The sequence below is a fragment of the Rattus norvegicus genome, chromosome 5 (assembly GCF_021556685.1).
Source record: "Rattus norvegicus strain SHRSP/BbbUtx chromosome 5, alternate assembly SHRSP_T2T, whole genome shotgun sequence".
In the NCBI taxonomy this organism is placed as follows: domain Eukaryota; kingdom Metazoa; phylum Chordata; class Mammalia; order Rodentia; family Muridae; genus Rattus; species Rattus norvegicus.
The window spans coordinates 167,262,501-167,288,214 of record NC_141538.1 but is presented as its reverse complement, the minus strand read 5'-3'; the positions used below and the strand labels follow the sequence as shown (position 1 = coordinate 167,288,214).

At 48.6% G+C, this 25,714-nt stretch overlaps 2 long non-coding RNA genes across 2 annotated transcripts in view; both read right to left on the bottom strand.

The window, feature by feature from the left end:
• Positions 1–1,172: 1,172 nt before the first annotated feature.
• LOC120103185 (uncharacterized) lies at positions 1,173–4,921 on the bottom strand. The gene is made up of 2 exons (XR_015621471.1): positions 4,612–4,921; positions 1,173–2,510 (listed from the first exon to the last, which is right to left on the bottom strand). It is a non-coding gene; the product is annotated as an uncharacterized LOC120103185 (long non-coding RNA).
• A 1,386-nt stretch (positions 4,922–6,307) lies between these two features.
• Positions 6,308–25,714, bottom strand: part of LOC148006176 (uncharacterized) — a 28,890-nt gene continuing 9,483 nt past the window's right edge. The window contains exon 2 of the long non-coding RNA XR_015621470.1: positions 6,308–8,098. This is a non-coding gene — a long non-coding RNA (uncharacterized LOC148006176). The remainder of the gene's footprint in view (positions 8,099–25,714) is intronic.

Sequence of the window (25,714 nt, the reverse complement as noted above, 5' to 3'; positions counted from 1 at the left end):
GAGCTGAGTTTTATGGGCTGTGAACTCCTATCAGTGAGTGATAAGGAGCCCTGGGCCATCGTCCTTCTGGTGATTGGAGAAATAGTTTATGAGTCCAGGATGTGAAACAAATGAGCGTGAGTCATTCTCCAGGGCCAGGCTCCTCACAAGAACACTCATCTATTCTCTCTCTCTCTCTCTCTCTCTCCCATATCTGTCTTTGTCTCTGTGTCTCTCTGTCTCCCCCCTCTCTTTCTGTCTCTGTTTCTCTCTCTTTCCTGTTTCTCTCCTTCCATCTGTCTTTCCTGTCTCTCTCCCCACGTCTGTCTGTCTCTCTCCCCATGTCTGTCTTTGTCTCTCTTTCTGTCTCCCTCTCTATTTCTGTCTCTCTCTCTCTTTCTATCTCTGTTCCTCTCTCCTCTCTGTCTCTGTCTCCCTCCTTCCATCTGTCTCTGTCTCTGTCCCAGAGAGAGAGAGAGAAAGAGAGACAGAGTCAGAGACAGAGACAGAGATCAGGGCCTCCAAGGAAGACATGGAATTATCAGGAATAAAGGAATAGATCATCCCATCCCTAGTGACACAGACAGTGACATCTGCCCGTGGAGAAGGGTGGTAGCAGCGACTGTCAAAAGAAAGATGCAAGATGTGTTGGGGGACAAGGTCACCATCCGCTGCTGACAGCAGCCGGTGCCTTCATCACCCAGATTTCCATGTGTGAGAACCTTGGGTGCTGGGGTACTTATCTGAGACAACTCCTTGCACCCTACCCATTACCTCTGCTGCAGCTGCAGTCACCTGGGCACTCCCAGGACAAACTCCCATGTTGCAGTGACCTGGTGATTGAGGTGGCTCTGCAGGCAGGCCGCAAAGCATGTGATGGGCTACACGTGTTCCAGTGTTTTTGGGAGTGCCCAAGTCCAGGGTGTTTCCTAAAGCATATTTTACAGCTGTTCATCTTTTGTCCCCCAAGAGCCAAGTTCTTCCAGAATGATCCCCACCACCCTGGGGATGATGAGGGGCACAGGAACGGATGGGCCTTTCTGCCCACAGAGGGTCAGCACTTACAGGACCTCTGTGGACTTTTTCTTTTTGAGACGTTTTTAATGGCTAAAAGCTGCAGGTCTAAAGACCCCCCGGTGGGAAAACAGTCTTTAGGGTTTTACCTAATCGCAGGCCCGAGGCAATGATCAGAGTTTTATGGGCAAAAATAAATCATAGGTTTATTGTCAAAGTCAGAGGGCTCCTGGCTCTGTCCCCTTCTATCCTGGTTGGGGTCCCAGGGTCCCTTGGAGCCTTAGTTGGATGTCGAGGATACTGTGGGTGTTTCCTGACCGGAAGTCTCCTCTTTGATTGGACTGTGCCACCTTTTTAGCTTTTCCCTTCCCTGGGTGCCACCAGAAGCCAGGCAACTCCACTAGACTCCTACAGTGCACAGTGTGTGATGTTGTGCTACCAATGGTTGGCATAAAGGGAATGGAGTTGATACTAAGAGCTGATTTTTTTTTCCTGACAGCTCATTATAAGACTGGAGAAAGACAGAGAGAGAGACAGAGAGAGAGAGACAGAGAGAGAGAGAGAGAGAGAGAGAGAGAGAGAGAGAGAGAGAGAGAGAAAAGAAGAAGAAGGAGGAGGAGGAGGGTTGGAAGGGAAGGAGGGAGAGAGAGAGACAGACAGAGACAGAGACAAAGGCAGAGGAAGAGGAGGGAAAGAGAGACTTCTCGAAATTCCTCCCAAGCATTTCACCCACAAACCGGTTTAGGCCAGTGAGACAGGATGTTCTGCAGAGCATAGATCATGTGGTCGCCCCGTGTGAACAAACAGATGGTGTGTCCTTAACAAGCTAGCTGCGGGGTTGTAGTTCTCTTGCTCCAGGGTGTCAGTGACCCCAGAAATTTAATTAAAAACATAAAGAAAAATAGTGACAGAGGCCAAAGTTTCATCCTGTTTAGACTCAACATTGTGGGGTCATTGTGTATGGGGGTGGTGCGGGGAGGGTGGAGGGGTCCTCCTCCTGTTTTAGGGTCTGTGACCTGCCCAAGGGATACAGGGTCGGTCAGGGGGCATCTGCAGGTCAGCCCCATGGTGTGTGAGCTTCGAACAGCCACTGTGGCCAGAGACCAGCTCTCTGGCTCCCTGCTTCATGGGGAGACTGAAAGGCTGCTCTGAGCCCACAGACTGTAGGGGACCCAGTTGGTCCACACAGGAGATGGCCAGGATTCCTTTGTGCTCAGCGGAAGCATCCAGGTGGGAGAAGAGGCCGGTGCTTGTCAGGAGATCCCAGCCCCCGAGATGTTTTCATCCAGCAGAGTTCAGCTCACCCGCTGGTCTCCACACTATCCGCTCTCAGGCCTTGAGGTTGGGACCTCAAAGGCTAAAGCTGGAGCTGAGCCGGTGAGCATCCTCTCAGCTCCCCAGAGGACAGGCTGGACTACAGCTGACCCAGGGACAGGCCAGGCTGAGGCAGGGAGGAGAGAGAGGCTGTGTGAGAAGGGACAAGGAGAAGGGCCATGGAGTCTCCAAATGCTTGACACCTGAGGAAAAACAAATCTAGTCCTACTGACTGGCTTGCAGAGCCCTGTGTGACTGACACACGGGGCCACCGGAGTGTCACAAGGAGGAGTTCATTGGATGAGACACAGTCTTCTCCATGTGACACTTTCATCGTGTCAACTGAAGTTGCTCCTAAGGGGCCATTTTGAAAGGTCTCACTATGTAGCCCAGGCTACTCCTACCCCAGCCTTCCAAGTGTTGAAATTATTATAGACATGCACCACTGGGCCAAACAAGTTCAGGCCTTGGAGAGATGTCAAAAATCCAGTAGTCCTACCTGCCCAGGGAAGCTAGGGACAGGAGACCTCCAGGAAGAAATAAGATCATTGTGAGATAGGCCAGAGCCATATGCTTCAGCCACACAAAAGGACTTGCTCTGTTGGTATCTGTGAGTCGGCAAGTCTGCCAATGGTAGACTGGGTATTCTGTCTGGTGGCCACTGCTCCATAAACAGCTAAGCCCCCTTCACAGAATTTCAGGAACCCTTTAAAGAGTTTCCCATCACAAAACGATCACCATTGCTTTAAACACTGATTTAGGATTTATTTTTTTAAAGTATATGAGTATGTGTGTGAGTATTTTGCCTGCACATAAGCATACCACCTGTGTGCAGGGTCTTTAGAGCCCAGAAGAGGACTGGAGTTATATAGATGCTTGTCAGCTGCTGAGTAGTGCTGGGAACTGAACCCAGGTTCTCAAGAAGACTGGCAAGTGCTCTTAACTGCTGGGCCATCTCTCCAGCCCCTGTTTTCAATGGCGTTCAGAATACTTATTCAACTGGGGTTGGAGAGATGCTCAGCAGTCAAAAGGACTTAACTGCTCTCAGAGTGAACCAGGGTTTTGGTTCCCACTCTTCACAGATACCTGGAACTCCAACACAGGAGGATCTGAAGCCCATGCATGTGTGCACACACACAGACACATATGCACCCAATCATGTGTGCACACACACAGACTCATATATATACCCAATCATGTGTGCACACACACAGACTCATATATACCCAATCATGTGTGCACACACACAGACTCATATATATACCCAATCATGTGTGCACACACACAGACTCATATATACCCAATCGTGTGTACACACACAGACTCATATATATATATATACCCAATCATGTGTGCACACACACAGACTCATATATACCCAATCGTGTGTACACACACAGACTCATATACACCCAATCATGTGCGCACACACACAGACTCATATATATATATATATATACCCAATCATGTGTGCACACACACAGACTCATATACACCCAATCATGTGCGCACACACACAGACTCATATACACCCAATCATGTGTGCACACACACAGACTCATATATATATATATATATATATATATATACCCAATCATGTGTGCACACACACAGACTCTTATACACCCAATCATGTGTGCACACACAGACACATATACATACAATTTTCTCAAGATTTATATTTATTTGGCATGTATGGTGCTTTGCCTGCACATATACCTGTACCATGTAGAGGTCAGAAGAGGGGATCGGATGGATCCCCTGAAGTAGGAGTTACAGTGTACTATGTGAATGCTAGGAATTGAACCCAGGGAAGAGAAGAGAAAAGAGAAGAGAAAGAGAGGCCAGTGCTCTTAACTGCTGGAAACCTCTCCAGCCCTATAAAATTGTTTTAAAATTTTGAATATATACATTATTGAATACTTATACCATAATGAATATGACATATGAATGTGTGTGCATAGAATATGAGTACATTATGATATTACAGACATAGTGATCTAAAGGATTGTCTTTGAAGTCAACCTTCAAAGCAAGAGTTAGAGTCATCTATGACCACCCCCTCCTCCCTTAACTAGGGTTCCTTCCACTGTCACCACCTCCTCAGCTTGAGGCATCTGTGATCACAATCAAATTTTGTATTCGTCATTGGTTATTCTATAAAGATAACTTTGTAATTTCTCCCCAAGTGCTCTTTTGTGTGGGTAACACACACACACACGCACACACGCGCGCGCGCGCACACACACACACACACACACACACACACACACACGGCGTGCGCGTGCTCAAGGGTGAGCTCACCTGTGCATGTAAAGGCCAGAGGTGTCTTCTTCAGTCTCTTTGAGAGAGGGTGTCTCTATGAACATGGAGTTCCAATTTCCAACACAAAGAATGGCCAGCCAGTCTCCAGGACCCACCAGCCTCTGCCTCCCCATCGCCATGGTTACCCCCCCCCACCAGGTTGCACATGGATTCTGGAGCTCAGGACTCAGGTCCTCACACAGGCACAGCAACACTCTAGTCTGAGCCCTCTCCCACCCTCCAACTGTTCCTTTAAGTCCACCTGTAAGTCACACACAAAGAAAAGCACAGATCTGAAAGCCCGCAGCCTGACGTGATTTGAAATGCTGGCAAGCAAAGAGCCACTCCCCAGTCCAGGAAATCTGCTTCCATCATCCAGAAAGTCCCTCAATCCTCCACCCATCCCCAGGATTCCTTAAGTAAGCCTCCACTCTTTTGTTTTCTTTATTCTAGAATTCCATAGAAATGAAGTTACACAATGTTTCCCATTTTCCTCCTCCTCCTCCTCCCCCTTTTCCTCCTCCTCTTCCTCTTTTTCCTCTCCACCCCTATTTCTTTTGTTTTCTGTAGGGTCTAATACATGATCAGCATGTACTCTGCTACAGAGCCACCCCCCACCCCCAACGCTCCCTCTCTGTGGAGCTACACAGTCCCAGCTCTCCCTCACAGACCCCGCCTCCCAGCACGTTCCGTCTCCTTGCTGCTGCGGTGTGTGGTGCTCTCTGGGGCTGGGGAAGGATTTTGTGGGATGAACACATAATGTTGGATGGTCTTCATTTGCTCCTGGGCACGCGGATGGCTCAAAGGTGGTTAGAATACCATGATACTGAATAGTCTTTTGTGGGTATCATTTCTTCATCATTTCTTCTCCCTCCTCCCCTCCCCCTCCCGCTTCTTCCCTTCCTCTCTTGTTTTGTTTTGAGACAATGTTTCTCTGTGTAGCCCTGGCTGTTCTGGACCTACAGGAGACAAGAGTCTCACACTGTAGACTAGGCTGGTCTCCAACTCACAGATCTGCCTGCCTCTGCCTTGGGAGTGCTGGGACTAAAGGCTTGAGCTGAATGTGACCTTCTGAGGACTCTCCTTGATCAGCTTCGTCTGTGATACAAAGTAACTCCATCTGTTTTCCCGTCTTTTATTTGGGGGACCGGGAGGGACCCCTGTGTGCCCTGGTACCATTTGCAAGTCAAAGTTCTCTCCTTCCATCTTGTGGGGTTGCAGGGATGTAACTCAGTGTCAGGCCGCGTGGCCAGCATCTGGGCCAGTCTATCTCATCCTGCTGGCCGGAACCTGGGCTTTACAAGCAGCCGCTGTTACCATTTGCACTCTTTCCTCTGGACTCAGGTGCTAAGAATCCTACTGTGTCTCGTTTGTCTCCCCACCACCCCTCCCTGGGCCTTGAACCAAGGGTCTCTTGCACACTGGTCAAACACTTTATTACAGAACTACCTCCCACTCCTCCCTTAATACTTTTTGAGGCAATGTCTTGCTAAGTTGCCCAGGCTGGTTTTGAACTCACTCTAGCCCAGGCAGGCATTGGGTTTGTTCTCTTTCTGTCTCAGCCTCCTGAATGCTGAGACCATAGGTGTGAGCCACCATGGCCGACAACAATTTTGTCTTCGTGTCTTTTTATTATATGCTCTTTACCAAGAAAATTTCTTCTGGTCTACTTGTTTCTCTTCATCGAAATGACCAGGATGTTAAACATTTTTATTTACATTCATTCGTTCATTCATTCATTCATTCATTCATTGCATTTGAATATGTGTGTGCTTGTGCATGAATACTCCGCAGTGCCCTTATAGAGATCAGAGAAAACTCACTAGACTGGTTCTTGCCTTGTGCCATGTGGTCCCCAGGGATGTGACTCTGGTTGTCAGGCTCCTGCGACAAGAGCTCTTTACCAACGAGACAGGAGGTTTTAACAATGCTTCTGTCCTTCATGTCTATGTTTATTTTAATTTAAAAATTATTTTTATTTTAGATTTGTTTATTTTGTTTTGTGTGTATTGATGGGTGTTTTGCCTGTATGTGTGTCTGCGTACCACATACATGCCACAGAGATCAGGAGAGAGCACTGGATCCCCTGGAACTAGAGTTATGGGTGCTTGTAGATTCCTGTTCCGGTGTTGGGAATCGAACCTGGGTCCTCTGGAAGAGCAGCCAGTGCTCTTAATCACTGAGTCAACCCTCCAGCCCCGTTTGTCAATTTCCATCTGTAAGCCTATGAAGTATTTACTTACAAAGTGCTGGACGTTTTAAAGCACTTTTAAAATTCTTGCATCTTCTCATATATTAAAAAGTTTATCGCTTAAGAGATAACCTTCAGGGGGTTAGGGCTAGGTAGGAAGGGAGGAAAGGAGGAAGGGAGGGAAGGAGGAAGGGAGGGAAGAAGAGGGGGAAGGGGAGGGGAAAAAGACAGAGAGAGAGAGGGAGGGGGAGAGAGAGAGAGAGAGAGAGAGAGAGAGAGAGAGAGAGAGAGAGAGAGAATAGGGAGAATTTTTCTGGTATTACATTCTTCACCTCTTTTTCGATGGTCCCACACCTCAGCCCTCAACTTTAAGGACTTAATCCATTTCTAGTGGCCCAGTTATACATAGTGTGATGCAAACTGCTGCCATCAGAGTGAGGGAACATTGCAGAGTCAGAATGGGAAGGTCACCCATCTCCGCATGTCATTGGCGCAGCTGCGGGCTGCTGGGAGTTCCATGTGGTGGTTTGAGGATGCTTGGCAGAGGGAGTGGCACCATTAGGAGGTGTGGCCTTGTTGGAGAAGGTGTGTCACTATGGGGGTGGGCAATGAGACCCTCCTCCTAGCAGCCTTCAGACGAAGATGTAGAACTCTCAGCTCCTCCTGCTCCGTGCCTGCCTGGAGGCCGCCATGCTCCCGCCTTGATGAGAATGGACTGAACCTCTGAACCTGCAAGCCAGCCCCAATGAAATGTTGTCCTTATAAGAGTTGCTTTGGTCATGGTGTCTGTTCACAGCAGTAAAACCCTAAGACAGATGTCTTAGGTCCTCTCTCAGATGTGCATCTCAAGAAAATGTTCTTTTCCTGGTTAGGTATGGGGAGCTGTGGTCATTTTTTTTTTCTTTTTTTCGGAGCTGGGGACCGAACCCAGGGCCTTGTGCTTGCTAGGCAAGCGCTCTACCACTGAGCTAAATCCCCAACCCCGGAGCTGTGGTCATTTGAACAGGTATGGCCGCCATAGACTCGTGTGTTTGAATGCTTGGCCAGGCATTGGAGCTGTACTCTGTGACCGCAATGTACCGGCTTTGTTTCATTCAAACTCTCCACCATTTGGGATCTCGTATGAAATGTCCAAAGGAAAGACGGCTGGAGGAAGTGGGAGACACACACAGCCACAGACAGGAAAGAGGTGAGGTGCCCAGAGCTGTATCAGGGACAGCTTCTCCTTGCTGTGGTGACGTCTTGGGAAAGGCATTGTCTCTCTGTGGTTCAATTGTAAGTGTAGGGTGGTGGTGCCTGGGGGGAGGGAGAGGGGTTGCCGTTGGCACGTTGTGATTTGAATGTGATCCTGATCTGTCAAGATGAGAGCAAGCAGCCTGGCGTTTCTGCTCCTGCAGCCTGGAGCAGCCACAAACTGTGGAACTCCTTCTGTGCCACCCTTGGCTGACTGTACCTCTCACATTATGAGCCACAACTGACCCTTCCTCCCTGAAGTGACTTCTTTTAAGTATTTTATCACAGCGGAGAAAAGAAGCTGAAACACCAGAGTGAATACATCATTCTCTATAAAGCACTCACGGCAACTCCTATCTTCCTAGAGACCTTGCAAACAAACAGCAGGCTTCAAACTGGTGAACACCGGATCATAAGCTCAGGCTGTGAGCCTCTGTCTGGTCTGTCTACCTGGTAGGATGCCTATCCTAAAATGTTGCATCTTCTTTTTTCTTTTTTCCTATTCTGTTTTACTTTGGTTTCAGAGACATTCACTCTGTGTAGCCCAGGCTAGACTCAAATGCCCCATCCTCCTGCCTCAGGCTTCAAGGTCAAGGATTACAGGCATGTGCCACCATCACCTCTGGCCTGAATGCCACACCTCCTACAAAAGGCTACAGTTACAATACAACAGAGCAGGAGGGGCCTGCCAGTCCTCATTCTGTGGGCCTGGGCTCTGGTGTCCTAATTGAAGATTGTGTTCAACTGAGCAACAAGGTCCCTACTAGGGGTTGGGCTTGATCTCTTGATCCCAGAAGTGTCTGAGCTTCTGTTTGGTTAGTTGGCAGTCAAAGTATTTGACATTCACAAGTGCAGCCAAGATCAAAGCAGCTGAAGCAACATTTGTCTCTTCAGCACTCAAGAGTAGAGCTAAAAATGTGGGAAAGGAGTCTCGTTCTATCTGAAGGGCTGGAACTCCTTCCCCTTCCTCCACCCCAAGGACAAATCAAAAGCCACTTGAGGTCTCAGAGCAGCTGGCCCTGCCAAGGAACCAGTGACCAGGGATGTAGACACAGAGTGCCAAGTATCACCCCTGTGAAAGGTGTAGGGTGGGGCCCCTTAGATCAGTGTCTCTTACTTGTGTGTTTGACAATTTCCATGATTAAAATATTTAGCAAGGCTGGGTGTCCTATAATCCCAGATATTCATGAGCCAAGGCAGGAGGATTACTAGTATTAGCCTGCCTGCTACAGAGTGAGCTCCAGGCCAGTCTGAGTAACTTAGTAAGGCCTTATTTCAAAGTAAAAAGTCAACCATACAGTTGGGCAGGCTTGGTGGTGGATACAGGTCTTGAATTCAAGCACTCAGGAGGCAAAGGCAAGCAGATCTCTGTGAGTTCCAGGCCAGCCTGGTCTACAAAGTTCCAGGTTAGCCAGGGCTGTTACAGAGAAACCCGTCTCAAAAAAAATCAACAACAATAAAGTTAACAGTACACTGGGGATGGATACAGTTCCACTGGGGATGGATGCAGCTACACTGGGGATGGATGCAGCTACACTGGGGATGGATACAGTTACAAGGGGGATGGATACAGTTACACTGGAGATGGATACAGCTACACTGGGGATGGATACAGTTACACTGGGAATGGATACAGAGTCAGCTCGGCCTGTTTCTACTGGCCTGCCCCACTTCAGAAATACAGCTGAATACTCCAGATGCCTTGTGGAGGAAATCTTCTTCTGTCCACACTTAGGTTAAAGATTCTGTCAGCAGTAGAAGAAACACATAACTGTTATTTCAAGGGACCGAAAGCAAAATGACTTACTAGGTGAGAGATGTTCGTTTTAGGGGCCAGGACAATTATTAAGGACATTCAACGGTCTGTAAGGCTTGGCAAGTAAAACAAAGCTAAAATGAATCTTTAAAGTAAAACAAGTTATCCAGACACAGCAAATAATAGGAGACATGTGTAAAGATGGAGACAGTGCTAGAGAGAACGAGAAACGTGGAGACGGTTTTCTTGTCTGTCATTAGTTGAAGTGAAAGTGTGTAGATGGTTTTTTTTTCTTTTTTTTTTCTTTTTTTTTTTCGGGGCTGGGGACCGAACCCAGGGCCTTGCGGTTGCCAGGCAAGCACTCTACCACTGAGCTAAATCCCCAACCCCGTGTGTAGATGGTTTTCATCCAGACTATGAGATTAAACCTTTATAATGCGAGGAGCTGCCAAGGACTGGGCGTGGATCATGCTATGTATGTGTGAAACTCTAGGTTTAGTTCCAGTAACATAGGTACACATGTACACACACACACACACACACACACACACACACACACACACACACGGTGACCAGTCAGCCATGGTGGCATAGGCCTTTAATTCCAGCACTCTGAAGGCAGAGGCAAGCAATCTCTGAGTTCCAGAGCAGGCCTGGACTACATATTGAGTTCTAGACTACCCAGGGATGCACAATGTTTACTGCCAAATAAATAAATAAATAAATAAATAAATAAATAAATAAGACTACTATGCTCTAAAATTCCTAAGTCTTGAATATTTAGGGTAGATCTTCATGTTGTATATTTACAGTCAGCAGTTTATCTTATGAGGAATATTTACCAAATTTGATATTGGCTTTAATAATTAGGTATCCGACATTTAGCCAAAACGTTTGTTTACTGGTGCTATAAAGCAGGCATGAAGTTCACAGTTCTCTTAAAACTGTGTGATACCATGAAGACAAAAAAATAAAAAGTAATCATTCAAATATAAAATGGAATGAACTCAACTATAAATCACACAGTTGGCAAAGAAAGAACATGGAGTCAGAAACAGCCACAAGGTAAGAATCAGGCGTAGGAAAAAGGGCGGGGGGAGTTTAGTGTACGGTCAGCCTGTAAGGTGGCTCAGCAGTCTGTGGATAAAGCTCCCATCTCATCCCAGACCCTGCGCAAAGCTGCAAGGTTGAATCTGGGGTACATGCGTGGCCTCCCCCATCACATGTACACATATAGCAATAAACAAACAAACAAACAAACCAAATATGATAACAAACAAACACAAAACCCAAACGATCACACAGCTGACTGAAAGGCTCTCGGTCACCTTTTCAAGATGGCGAGGCAGGTTCAGATCATCTGCAGGGGTCACATCAGCCACGAAGGACTGTGCACAAGTGGGCACTACCTCTTCGGTCCCTATGGAGGGGACTTCTGCCCAAGACACTGACAACCATGAGTCTGGGTTCTGGATTAACAAAATATGGAGGACCTGAAAATTAGCACTAGCTACTAAACCGCACACACAGGCACACACACACACATACATGCACATGCACACACATACATGCACATGCGTGTGCACATGCACACACAAACACATGCACACACACATGTACATACACACATGCATGCATGCACATGCACACACACATGGGGGAAAGAGACACAGAGAGAGAGACAGAGAGGTGGATATTCAAGTTCTCCTGGTCCCACCTCTTAGAAAATGGTAATGGGGTAGGAGAGATGCCTCTGTGGTTAAGACCACCTGCTGCTCTTTCAGAGGACCAGAGTTTGGTTTTCAGCACCCACATGGAGTCACAACAACAACAGCAACAAAGTACCGAACCAGCCTGGCTGGGCTTGCAACTCAGTGCGGAACACTCATCTAGCTTGCCGGGACTCTAATGTCCAGTACAGCACGAGAACAAAACCCCTGAAAAATAAAAACAGTGTATGAATACTTACAAAACGATGCACAAAGAGCATTAGGCTACAACTTATAATTCATAAAAAAAAACAAAAAACAAAAACAAACAAACAAAAAACGTCTCTTCCACTCCCAGCAAGATGGTTTCAGCAAGTAAAGCTGCTTCCTGCAAAAGATAAGTTAGTGGAGTTGACCTCGGCACACACACTAGAAGGCTGCTTGCTGACGAACACTTCTCTCCCTAACACAAATTCCCAAGTCTGCCTGGCAGTTGTCTGGAAAAACCTAGCCAACCACAACTGAGTTATCTATAATAATTCCATGGAAATCGGCCTGGTTGTGTTTTAATATGTCTGCAGCGGTGTGGGCAGGGCCACCACCCTGCGAAAGTCTTGGGACTTAAAGATTTTAAAGGCAATGCCCAAGTAGATAAGGAGGTTTGTTCCATTTCCCTCTCAGATCCAAGTCTCTGCAGACTGCAAAAGACGGCAGGAGGCCCACAAAAGGAAATTTCGAATAATCCTGCACTTCGAGACAACCATTATAATAATATTTTGACTGAACACACTTCCCAAAGTGTTTTGTATGCCTCGATGCACATAAATAGATTTTAACAGCGGTATTGTCGCGCCATGAAATCCACCCTTTGGAAGCGCAATGGTTTATTCATAGAGCTCTGCAAGCGGCCCCGCAATTAATGTGAGAACAGTTTGGTCTCTCTAAAAAGAAACATTGCGTCCTTTGGCACATCCTCCCTCCCTCCCCCATCCTTCTCCTGGTGCTAGGCAACTACTGATCTACACTGTCTCTCTCTACACGGGTGCCCATTCCGGACATTTCCCATGAATGGAATTGGATAATATATAGTCTTCTTTATCCAGCCCCTCACCAAACAGTTTTCAAAACCCACACACATTATTGCAGGAAACGGTTTTTCCCTTCTCTCCCTCCTCCTCATCCCCCTTATCTTCCTCCTCCTCATCTTCTTCCTCCCTCCCTCCTCCTTTCCCCCTCCTCATTTTCCTCCTCCCCTCCCACCCTCCTCATCTTCCTCCCCATCCTCATCTTCCTCCTTATCCTCTTCTCCCTTCCACTTTCTCCTCTTTCTTCCCTCTTCCTTGTTCTAAGCCCTCTCTGACCTCTCTGACCTCCCTGACCTCTGCCTGCAGCAGGAAGGCTGGGGTTACCCCAGCAGGCTGCCTCTCCCAGCTCATGTCTTCCTCAGGTTACACCCTTTATACCAACATCCAGTTTACTTAACCGTCTATCACTCGATGAATACTAGGTTGTTCCAACTCTCTGCTGTACTGATAGCGCCTCTATGGCGTTCCTATAAACGTCTGTAGGGACCTAAGTCTCCATGTCCCCTGGGAATGGGGGTATTTATGAATCCTCCCTGCTTGCTCCAAAAGACAGCAGGCAGGAGGCCCACAAGCCTGAACTGCATCGGGACCTAGCACTTGGAGACAACAGCTATTAACATTTTTGCTAAAACTGTTTTCCAAAGGCTTCTTCAGGCTCAATGCACATGGGCCTTTAACAGCTTTCCTGCCACATCGTGTTTGCTGCACACTTAAAGCACACGAACTCATTGCATGGCTGTGTAAGAGCTCAGAGCTTAACGTGGGGAGAAACTGCCAGCTCTTTCCCAAATGGCTGTATAGTAATATTGTGCCCCAGGCAAGGCGCAGGGAGCCCACACCATCAACAAATTCACATTTTTTTTTAGTTAAGAAAGGCACATAGTTAAGAAGGGTGGAGATGGTTGTGTAGATCACAGTTTCTTCCTCTGAAGATAGGAAAACAGAGACGAGATCATTTGGTATGTAATGTGTATTCCTTTCTTTTTTTTTGGTTCTTTTTTTCGGAGCTGGAGACCGAACCCAGGGCCTTGCGCTTCCTAGGCAAGCGCTCTACCACTGAGCTAAATCCCCAGCCCCGATGTGTATTCCTTTCAATGCGACAGTGTGTGTGTCTGTGTGTATTTGTATCTGTGTGTGTGTCATCTGTGTGTGCATGTGTGCATGTGCGCATGTTTGTGTGTGTGTGCATGTGTGTATGTGTGTGTGCATGTGTGTGTCTATCTGTGTGTTTGTGTGTGTATGTATGTTTGTATCTGTGTGTGTGCACATGTGCGTGTGTGTTTGTCTGTGTTTTATCTGTGTGTGTATCTGTGTCTGTGTGTATTTGTATCTGTGTGTGTGTGTGTGTGTGTGTGTGTGTGTGTGTGTACTTACAGAGACTAGAGTAGTACAGATGTCTTGATCTTTCGTTCTCTGCCTTAATTCCTCAAGACAGAGTCTCTCACTGAACCCAGAGCTCACTGGTTGGTTGGTTGGTTGGTTAGTTGGTTGGTTGGTTGGTTGGGGGTTTCCTTGTTTGCTGGTCAGCAAGCCCCAGCAATCAGTCTCCCCGTGTCCAACTTACAAATGTCAGGGTTACTGTCCTGTGCAGCCATGCTCAGCAGTTCCTATGTGGGTGCTAGAATCTGAACTCAGATTTTCATGCTTGTACAGACAACACTCCCACCCAGTGAGCCATCTCCCCAGGCCCCTTATTTTATTTTCAATAAAATTTTCATTTATTTGTGTTTGTGTATGTGTATGCGCGCGCATGTGTTTGCATGTGTACACAGTATATATGTATGTGGTAGCACATGCATGCCACAGTACATCACCTATAGAGGTTAGAGGACAGACAAATCCAGGGACTCAGATCTCTGCTTCCTTCGTGGGCCCAGAGATGGAACCGGGTCCTCAGGCCTGTGCCGTGAACATTTTCCCCCTATGAGTCTTCTCATTGGCTGACTTCATCTTTATTTTTAAAGGCAAGGTCTCCCTATATAGCCCAGGCTATAGGTACTGGAACTCATTCTATCTATGTAGCTCAGGCTGGCCCCTGGAGCTCACTCTCCCTATGTAGCCCAGGCTGGCCCCTGGAGCTCACTCTCCCTATGTAGCCCAGGCTGCCCCTGGAGCTCACTCTCCCTATGTAGCCCAGGCTGCCCCTGGAGCTCACTCTCCCTATGTAGCCCAGGCTGGCCTGGAGCTCACTGTGCTTATGTAACCACAGTCTGGTTTTACACTGGCAGCATTGTCAGAGTCTGGTTCAGTAGGTTTTTCACTACTTTCTATCAAGCCAATATTCACTTCTGTTCTCATCAACTAGTTTAATATTTTTAAAACACTAGCTCACTGGCGATCTTAAATTTTAATATTTTGTAGCATAATATAGAGATCTAGCTTCTCTCCTATTTGTCCTCTCCATATTGCGAGTGGATCATCTCAAAACTGCTTGGTCTCAAACTTGGACGAAACGAAGGCTAGCTGATGTGCCTAGTAGCATACCAAAGCAGAAGCCAGCTGCCAGGTTCTCCCAGCATCCCTCAGTCCCAATCTGTTACAGGGTCCTCCTGGTTGGCATAACCCTCCTCTACCCTAAGCCTCCAGCCTAGGGACTGGGCTGCTCCTTTTCCCCCTCCACCTTCTCTTCCTTATAAAATGTAGCCATTTTACCCTTTTCACATTCTGGTCCCTTCACCTTCTGGCCTCTTGGCTCCTGACTCTCCCCTCCCCACCTCCTCACATGGCTCTCCCCTCCCCCCTCTCCTTACATGGCTCCCTGTGCCCCTTTTTGTCACACACTCTGTTCCCTGAGTCTGCCTGTGAACTGGGTTTTCTCTGTTACTCGTTACTTTAGCTTCAAGTGTTTAGAAATCAGTTTCCAAGCTGGAGAAATCTCTCAAGCCGTTATGCCCACTAGCTGCTCCCACAGGAAATCCAGATTCAGTTCCCAGCACCCACATGGCAGCTCACAACCATCTGTAACTCCAGTAACCAAGGGCTCTGACACCCTCTTCTGACCTCTGCGGGCATTGCATGCATGTGGTACAACAAAACTTTATTAATTACTTAAAAGTAAATAAGTAAATAAAAATGTAAGACTTTTAGGAAACGTTTTTCCTCACTACCCTCCTCCACCAAAATATTCTGGTTATATTTTTTAGGTATCCCTTCCAAAAGTAATGTAGAGGTAGGGTCATCTGACTATAGGTTCGAGAATGAGACACTTAGACTGAGTCTAAGGGAGGTTACATTGCCAGGGGCCCCACCTTAATTCTGTTAAATTCTGCGGCCTCTGAGAGCTCTCTTTACACCAGGCTTGCCTCTCTTAGTGTTATCAGGGTTAGCTTGAGAGAACGTTTTGTTTGTTTTAAGGGTGCTGGAGGGGAGGTCCTGTCCTTTGTATTTCTATGGCAGTGTAGCACCTGACTGCCCTCTCTCAATCCACTCTGAGGAAAACTGTCATGTCCCTAGACTTAAGGAAGAGTATGGCACAGTTTATCCTCTGATTGGGCAGAATCGCTCACAGATCCCGAAAGCCTGTTGTGTGGATCTGGAAGTGGTGGTGGTCCTCAACCTTCCTAATGCTGCATCCTTTTACTACAGTTCCTCATGTTATGGTGACCCCCGACCATTAAAACTTACAGCTGTAATTTTGCTATTGTTATAAATCTTAATGTAAACACCTGCTGTGCACAACATCCCATAGGCAACCTCTGTGGTTGTCAAGACCCACAGGTTGAGAACTATTGGGTTAAACCTGGACAAAGGTAAGAATGGAGAGCATTTTCTGTGTCTCTTCATGTCAATCTTTCTTTGATTTGTTTATTTTTATTTCTGTGTCTACATATGTGCATGTCCAGGAAGGCGGTAGGAGAGATCATATCTTCTAGAGCTGGAGTTACAGGTGGTCGTGAGTCACGCGATATGGGCTCTGGGAACTGCATCCTGGTTTTTTGAAGAAGCATCAAACACTCTTAACCACTAAGCCAGCTTCCCAGCACCCTCAGATACTTAATATTCTTAATATTTCTTTGACAGGTCGAGGAACCATGGAGGGGTGGGCATGACAGCCATGTTTCTAAGTGGCCACAAGCGTGGGCCTCTGCCTCCTTTGAGACTGGCATCTTTTGTAGCTCTAAGTCTCAGGGTCTCTCGGGCTTGGTGGGGATGGAGGTTTCGAACAGCCTAGAATTGTCCCAGTGACATTTGGTTTCTGTTTGTTTAGCAAAAAACATCCATTGCAGTACATTTAACCCCAGCCGCCCCTGCAGTACACCATGTCCTCAAAGAGCGCCAACAGAGAGCTCATAGACCCTCCATGTGGGAAAGGTAGTTTTCCCTTGCTTGTGCCCACGGAGCCTACGAATGTCACCACCTAGAGTCACGACAAGACTTCCTGCGCAGCCTCTGACGAGTCTAATCACAGTTTAAACTTCTCCAATGGCGCCTTTCTCACCCCCACATCTACGGATAGTACATCACTGTCCCAAGGCCAAGAGGAACCAGAGAAGAATTTGTGAGTTCGCAGGTAAAGAACAAACCACCCAGAGAAGCAGCAGCTCAGAGCAAGGCCCGTTACAGAGGGGGGTCAGCCATGCCATGTGCGGACGGAAGGGCTGGAGTCCTACACAGAGAACCGAGACTCAATGTTTATCGCCTCACCTGAGAAGCAGAAACGAGGAAATTGGCTAAAATCCTACCAGGAAGTGTGTATCAGAGCCAAAAATAATAATAATAAAGACCTAGGCTCATATCATTGCTGATCTTATATGTGTTTGGGTACCTGCCCCCCACAAGAGAGGCGTTCTAGCGTGGCCATCTTGTGCAGCCTCCCATAAAGCTTTGAAGTTGAAAACTTCAAAGAAATCCAATGCCCAGGTCAGAACCTCCATGAAGCCTGCACAGGAAGTGGAGACTCAGAAGACGACTCAGGAGAAGTTCTGCAACAGGGCTGAGTGTTTGCCCGAGCAAACTTGGCTTGGGCAGACTGCCCATGTTTGGTGTCGCCTCTCCAAAGGGCAACTTTGGCATTTGTGTGGCATGACATCATTCTCTCTTGTATGCTCTGAAATGATGAAATATGAAGAGAGGGAATTCAAGATCCGAGACCTGGCCAGGGAGTCAGTTAGCTACAACACCCTTCCTCCTACAATGACCTCAAGAGGCTCGTTCACCCAGCTCTGCTATGTCAGGACAGCCCCTCGCCTTGGCTACTAGACTTGTTTTGAAGTGACTAGAAATCAGACCCCGTGCTGTTTGCTGTGAGGTCAAAACTGCACATCTTGGGCCAAACGAGGAGAATGATACCCAAGGGACCCAGGGGTGTGTTGAGACCCCCCGCTGAGCTCTGCACCATTCACAGAATCAGACGTAGTTGCAAAGGAACGTCTGTCTATGAGACGAATGGTCATCCAACATGCCTGGAGCCCACCTGCTGCCCGTGAGCCATCACGACGGCCAAGGCCACCCAAGGAGGCCTCAAAAGGTTCACTTCATGGCCTTGTGCATTCTTGCCTAAGGTCAATGTAAGGTGAACTTGAGAATTTCTTTGGATGTAATGTGGGTCGCTGTCTATATGTAGGTGAGGGCAGACACAAGATAAGGCGAGAGCCTGTGATTGGGCAGTGAAAAAGGAAGGCAGGTTGAGAATTTTAGAGACAGTATGGAAGGACAGAGGAGGAAGAAAAATGGAGGAAGAGAAGGATGACCCAGATCCGTGTGGCTTTAAATAGTCACAGGTAGCTATGAATGTCTTATAAAGGATGGATAATTACAGGACAATTTGTCTTATCTAGGTGGGCGGTTTGTATCAGTATCAATTGGCTCTGAGTTCATTGTGTGGATGTTCTGTGGGGTGAGAATTTACTGATATAAATCTGACTGATAAATTACAGAGTTTTGATTTTACCAGGCTACTGGGATTTGTGAAAGCTAACCACAAGGGGCGGGTGGCTGGGAATGTGAACAGAGTCCACGCAGCAAGATAGCCATGAGATGGGCAGTCGATACACGGGGCTAGCCTTGGAGGCGGTGAGACCGCAGGGGCCAGAGAGTTAGTGTGGGATGGTGCTCTTTTTTTCTTATATTCACACAACATGTAACTCAAAAGTCAGAAAGAAGGGGTGAGGGAGATACTGAATTAAGTAGGTATCTAGTAAGCTCTGTGATGTATCCAACTAAAGATGGGGGGGTGGGGGCAGAAACCGGACAGAGGATTACTACCTCCTTCCAGAAACCCTGATGAAACTGGAAGAAAAAATACAACACTTGCGAAAAATTCAGAAGACCTAGAATAAATACACTCCGAGTCCCAGATACTCTGGGGGTAGAGACAGGAGGGTCCCTTGAACACAGAAGTTCAGGGCTAGCCTGGGCAACATAGAAAGACATTCTGTCTCTCTCTCTCTCTCTCTCTCTCTCTCTCTCTCTCTCTCTCTCTCTCTCTCTCACACACACACACACACACACACACACACGAGAGAGAGAGAGAGAGAGAGAGAGAGAGAGAGAGAAGAGTACGTTAGGGTTTCTATTGCTGTGATAAAACACCATGACCAAAAACAACTTGGGGCTTGGGGAGGAAAAGATTTATTTGGCTTACACATCCACATTACTGTTCATCACTGGAGGAAGTCAGGACAGGAACTACGCAGGGCAAGAATCTGGAGGCAGGAGCTGATGCAGAGGCCATGGAGGGGTGCTGCTTACTGACTCGCTCAAAGTCTTACAGAGCCCAAGGACAATATCTCGGGGATGACACCACCCGTATTGGTCTGGTCCCTCCCCTGTCAATCACTAGGAAATACCTTACAGACTCGCCCACGACCCCATCTTATGAAGAATTTTCTCAGCCGAGGCTCCCATCATTCAGATGACTCCATCCTACTTCGAGCTGACACGAAACTCACGAGCACAGATACGTGCTTGAGCAGACCAGCAATGCACCACAGAAAACTCAGGCCAGCCACCAACATCATCACTGAGCTTCAGCAAACTGGGCGATGTGTAGCCAGGCTGAATGCCACCGTGGAAGTCCCTGGATGAACTTAAGGGAACTTGGGCCCAGTGGAGAAGGGACCGGACACCATGACAAAGCAGACACTTGAGGGGAAGGGACCATGAGAACACCCGTATAGAAGTTTCTATACTTCTAGACATGTCCCAGGGATGCCAGATGAATTGGGCTAGATGGGAAAGGAGAGGTGGATTTAGGTCACTGGACCAGGGATAATAGAAGGGGGACCAAGCAATCCTAAATGCAGGTTGGGTCTCTCAGTTAACAGTTACCATTTTGGGAGGAAAAGTTACAGTCAGGAGAACAAAGAGTGATTTCAAAGAAGAGGGAAGAGACCTGACCCTCCTTCCCTCCCCTTTCCCTCTCTCCCTCCCTCCCTCTCTCTCTTTCTTTGCCCCCTCCTCTCTCCCTACCTCCCCTCTTACCCTCTCTCCCCCCTCTCTCTCCCTCCCTCTCTTCTCTCCCTCCTTTCCCCCCTCCCTCTCTCTCCCTCCCTCTCCCTCTCCTTGTCTCTCTCCCTCCCTCCTCTCCCTCCCTCCCCCTCTCCCTCTCTCCCTCTCTCTCTCTCCCTCCCTTGTCCTCTCCCCCCTTCCGTCTTTCCTTTCCCCCTCCCCCTCTTTCCCTCCCCCTCTTCTCTCTCCCTGTGGGTCAGACTTCCTGGACTGAAAACTCTTGAACTCTGAACCGAAGTGGGTTTCCCCCTCATTGTCACAGCAGCAGAGTCCTGGACACCCTCACTTTTCACTCGTCTCATCCTTGTCCACTCTGATGAGCATGTGCACACACACGTGAACACTGAGACACACACCACGTGTATCAGTCTGAGTATTTTGGAGTCAGTAGAGGCAGGGCAGAGGCCGGGCAGCCTGGTGGGTGTTTGTTGAGCACTCAGACTTTGGACAAAACAGAATGTCATAGTCTAACGCAAGGTCAGACCTGAATTTCATCAGTTTTGCTAACACCATCCCCCACCAAAGCCATCACCTGTGGCTTCCCAGGCTTCCCCTGGGGTGTGAGCCCCAGCCCAGGGCTGCAGGAGGCAATGACTCACAGGTTCCTTTCCACCTGGCCTTTGAGGAACTGGTGTTATCTGGAAGGGCTTATTTGCTCACTTCCTGCCTGTCAGGCTGGAATGAATGTCTTCTCACAGTTTTCCACCAACCTGCCTGCCTCTTCTTCAGCATCCTTGCCTGTCACCTTTCTCACTGGATGAATGTGAGAGGGACCTCTAGGGTCACAGGGTGTCGTCCCACAGCCGACAGTCTGGCCTCTGCAGGTCGGGGGCTGGTTTCTACTCAACTGCATTATCTTAGGCAACTTTGTCCATTTAGTTCGGTTTTGGTAACTGCCCACTCCCTGGAGTTTTCTGAGGAGTAAACAGGCCTGTTATGAGAGTTAAAGGAGTGCATATGTAAATATATGTAAATGAGACCATGTATGCATATGAGCTGGCATATGTGAATGAGTCCACATATGTAAATGTGCCTGTATATAAATGAGCCCAGGTATGTAAATGAGCCCAGGTATGTAAATGAGTCCATGTGTGTAAATGAGTCCAGGTATGTAAATGAATCTAGATATGTAAATGAGCCCAGGTATGTACATGTGTCCAGGTATGTAAATGAGTCCATGTATGTAACTGAGTCCAGGTATGTAAATGAGCCCAGCTATGTAAATGAGCCCAGCTATGTAAATGAGCCCAGCTATGTAAATGAGCCCAGCTATGTAAATGAGCCCAGGCATGTAAATGCATCAGTTTAGGAGAAGCACACAGGCTGTGCCTGGCATATTGTAAATAAATAAACAAATGAGGGTCCTTCCCTCTTCTAGTCTCTTCTGGACTTTGTTTCTCTCCTGACGTTCCTCTTCCTCCTCCTCCTCCTTCTGTAGTTTCTACCATCTGTGTCACCATTGTCTCTGTCATCTACTTCTATATGTGGTACATGTTCAGGAGACCTGGGTGGCCTGGGTCGTTCTCTGGTTGTGGAGAGCACAGGAAATGGATGATGAAGGCCAGTGTTTAGAGTCTCCCGGGAACCTTCCCGTCCTTCATCTGATGGAAAAGCCTGGGAGGGCAAAGAGACCTGTGTCTGATGCAGAAGAATGAGCTGAGTAAGTTGTAGGCCATGATTCCATGTGTAATATGCATATATGCATGTGTGTGCACATGTATATATGTATGTGTGAAGTGTGCATGTGTGTACATTCGTGTGCACATACGAGCGTGAATGTGTGTGCGTGCGTTTATGTGTGTACAGCATGTATGTGCACGTGTGTATGCAAGTGTGTATGTGTGCATTGTGTGCCTGGGTGCATGTGTCCATGTCACTGGTGGAAAGGGAAGACCTTCCAGATTGATCCTAGTTATTGGGTACAGGACCACTGCCTTCTTTATCATCAATATCGTCCCCGTCATTCCTATTATCTCCACTCACATCATCACTGTCACCACCATCATCATCACCACCATCACCATCATCATCACCATCACCACCACCATCATCACTGCTACCATCATCACCACCACCATCACCAACCCCTGCTCACTCTGCAGTAGGCTCTCTGTGATACACTTTGCGCAGTCACTTCCCAGGTGCACAAGGGTGATTTGTGGAGATAAAAACTGAGGCCTGAGGCGACCCGAGCTCACAGGAAATTAGGGCCAGAAATGAGGTTGCACAGAGTCAGGGATGGTTTGCAGAACAGGTGGGATGGGATATTTCTAGAAAGAAAATGGCAGGTGATGGACTAAAAGGATTGGGACAGCCCGGGAGAGCTGTGTCTGCACCTCTAGGTGTCTCCTAGGGTGTGTGATCAGAAAGTGCACTGGGTGAGAACTCCAGGGGCTGCCTGGGGTCGGGGGCTCAGAAGGCCAAGTGTCAGAGGCTCGGTGTGAAGAGGGGCTGAGGACCTCTCAGCAGGGACTCCTGCCCTCAGTCAGCCAGGCAGGATGCCCAGGCACAGAACCTTTGAACCATCTGCCTGTGGGATGAGGGAGGAGAGAGGTGGCCTCGGATAGTCCAGGAGACCAGGCCACGGAAACAGGACCCACCTCTGACTAGAGGCCAGGGAGGCCAGCCAGGAGCCACAGGGAACAGTGCTGCTGCTCTGATGTCCATTTCAGAGCTGAGCTAACATTTAACACCCGGGGAACAAAACAAACCGTGTCTGTTCCCATCGTCCCTAGACCTGATTTTGCCCATGTTAGTAAAGGAATGGGAGTTGGGGTAAAGCACATGTCCCCCAGCCCTGGGTGGCTTTAGGGACCTGGGGCTGCCTGAAAGCTTCACTTCAACCCAGAGATGAGAAGCTAAGGTGACCTCCAAACACTGTGACAGGCATCGCTGACTTGAGCAAAACAGGGCCCAGGGAGAGTTTCGAGGATGCGGGAGAGGCCCCGGCCCTTGGCTGTCTACTGTGGTCCTGATTTGGAAGGTATCTGAAGTGCCTGCCCCCAGCCTCCAGACAGCCCTCCTCCCCACGGGGGATTTTGGAAACTCTGGGGCTCCAGTAGACAAAAGCTTCTCTAGGCCCCACCCTGAAAGGAGACCATAGTCATGCCCCCCAACCTCCACCCCCCTCCATTCCTCCATCCCCTACTCTACCCTGTAGAGAGACCATAGCCACGTTCTGCCCCCCACCCCTTACCCTGGAGGGAGACTACAGTTATGGCCCCCACCCCATACTGTACCTTCCCTTTTCTGGGGTTTCAGTTACCTGTGGTCAACCTCAGTTTAGAAACATTAAATGGAAACTTCCAGAAGTAAGCAGCTCCTATGTTGAACCGCACTCTGCTTGCTCTAGCCTTCCCAGACCTCTGTCTCCTGTGTGTCCCTCCTCGTCAGTCCCTGGGCAGCCATCTTGGTGGGACAGCTCCTACTTCACTCCAGAATGACCCCAAAGCTGCAGGGGACTGACGGCACCAATTCACTGTGCCATAAATCTGCTTAAAACTTAAATATGAAAAGTGAAAAAGAAAGCTGAAAATTCCCTACTGAAGGAGGAAAAGGAAAACCGAACAGAACACACCACCAACAAAAGCCCACACGCTGGGCAAAAGGCCGAGGCAGGCAGATCTCTTGAGTGTGAGACCAGCCTTGAGTTCCAAAAGTAGAAAGAAAAACAGAGCACCCACTAACTGCTAAGATAGAACAAACCAAGGAAACCGTGAGAAAGAAAGCTGGGCTGGTTTGGCTGGAGTGTTTACACCACAAAAGCCGTGGTCACAGTGTGAAATAAAGGTTTAGGTAAAATAGGAAAGGCACAAAATATACGTGTGGGGACCATGCATAGGTCCGGGAGATGGCTCAGTGGGTAAGAGTGCTGGCACTCAGGTTAAAAACCCCTGCAGGGCAACTTGTACCTGTAACCCCAACAGTGGGGAATGGAGGAAGGTAGACTGTGGGACCTTGCTGGCCTCGGTGAGATGGCAAACTTCCAGAGAGAGGCCCCAGCCCTCCCCTAGCCTCTGCAGGTGAGCACGCGCATGCGCACATGAACGCATTGTTGGTAAATAGGATTTGGTGCCATCCACAGTTCCAAGCTTACTGTCTTGGAAGGCAGCCCCCTCCCCTGAGTGAAGGGGATGGCTATAATTGGACTGCTCCTCCGTGTGGAGGTAGCGTCTCATCCAAGGTGATAGAGGGCGACTTAGCAGACTGTTCTGTGTCCCCCACGCAGTGGGAGCTGGAGGAGGACACTCCAGGGTTGGAGAGAGCCCTGTTGCACACAGCACCCTTGTGCAGATTCAAGACCCAGGAAAGTCAGGGGCTGCAAACACCTCAAGTCCTTGACCAAACGGAGTCCCCAGGATCCACCAGGCCTACCACCACAGCCAGGATCAGAACCGCAAACCAAGGAAGCAGCGGCCCTTCTGTTCCACGCCTGGCTCAGCAGCTAGAAAGACAGAGTCACACAGTGACTGGAAACTGCTGCCCACCGCGCCCACCGCACCCCCTGGCCCCCTTGGCCCCCTGCCCCCTCGGCCCCTTGGCCCCTCGGCCCCTCGGCCCCTCGGCTAGAAGAAACCAAAGCCTGCTCACTTTCAATTGATAAACCTGACAGTCCTAGCATCTGCCCCCAAGAAGATTCCCTGTGGCCCAGTCCTGAAACAGCTGACACAATCACCCAGTTTAACTGATTCACACTTTTTACATTCAAGTTGTTTTAAGCAAGAGTCATCAGAGACCGGAGCTACCTACTCTATCTTTACAGAGACGCCCGGGTCCCTCCCGTGACAGCGCATGCGCCAACTGCACACGAGGATGCCGGGAGGGTCAGGAAAGGGATTCACGGGTCGTGATTCTACACCTGACGCCAGGAAGGCTCTGTAAACAGGAGCCTGACTGACGCAGGCGGCTGCCCCACTGGCCCACTCCCTGGGTGCACGGTGATTACAGGCACGTATTAAGGGCGATGAGGTCATAGCTGCAGGGCCCTTGTGACCGTCTCCTTTGTATAAGTGGAGTGACCTAAGGAGGGAAATGATGTGCTAAGCAGAAGAAAGTCACACTGCTAACGGGAGCTGAGAACTGCCTTTCCTGAGAGGCTTCTCACTTCAGTCTGCACCTAGATTTGTAGTAGGTGCTGTGGGAAGCCTTGCTGAATGGCTGCTGCAGGAGACTGCCACTCTTGAATCCAATTCTGTTCTGATTATTTACATCAGGACTTTTTTTTTTTTTTTTGGACACTGGGCTCCTGGCAGTCAGGATCTGTGTGAGGAAGTCGCGAGGGGGTGGATTTTGGCAGAACACACCAAAGAATCTTCTTTCCAAAACTGGAACACCCTGACTCAAAAGACAGTGTGTCCCCATTCCCATGAGGCCCTCCCAGGACCTCTTCAGGAGAGTTCTCTGCCCAGGGCTGGCACAGATGTGTACAGTCTGAAGATGACCTTCGAGTACCTACTAGGTGCCAGGTTTTATATGAGCATGATCACCACTTATTCATGTTACTTGTGTGTGTGTGTGTGCACACGTGTGTGGATGCCAGACGTCAGGCGTGAGTGTCGCTCCTCAGAAGCCGTTCACCTTGTTTTTAGAGATGCCCTCTCACTGAATGTTCACGATCCTCAAGCATGCCAAACTACTTGGTCCGGCCTGATCTACCTCTTCTTCCTCAGCACTAATTACA